We start from the raw sequence: 446 nt of genomic DNA on the forward strand, positions 1-446 counted from the left end.
CCAAAACATACATCAAGTGAATCATGTGATATCCCATTGTCACCACAGATACGCACGGCAAGACATACATCAAGTGTTCTAAAATCTTTGAAGACTCAATCCGATAAGAAGGGAAAACTCAATCCATTACAAGAGAGTAGAGGGGGATAAACATCATAAGATCCAACTATAATAGCAAAGCTCGTGATACATCAAGATCGTATCACCTCAAGAACACAAGAGAGAGAGGGAGAGATCAAACACATAGCTACTGGTACATACCCTCAGCCCCGAGGGCGAACTACTCCCTCCTCGTCATGGAGAGCATCGGGATGATGAAGATGGCCACCGGAGAGGGATTGCCCCCTCTGGCAGGGTGCCAGAACGGGTCTAGATTGGTTTTCGGTGGCTACGGAGGCTTATGGTGGCAGAACTCCCGATCTATTATGCTCCCCGATCGTTTTAGG

This window comes from Triticum aestivum, chromosome 1A (genome assembly GCF_018294505.1).
Source record: "Triticum aestivum cultivar Chinese Spring chromosome 1A, IWGSC CS RefSeq v2.1, whole genome shotgun sequence".
In the NCBI taxonomy this organism is placed as follows: Eukaryota; Viridiplantae; Streptophyta; class Magnoliopsida; order Poales; family Poaceae; genus Triticum; species Triticum aestivum.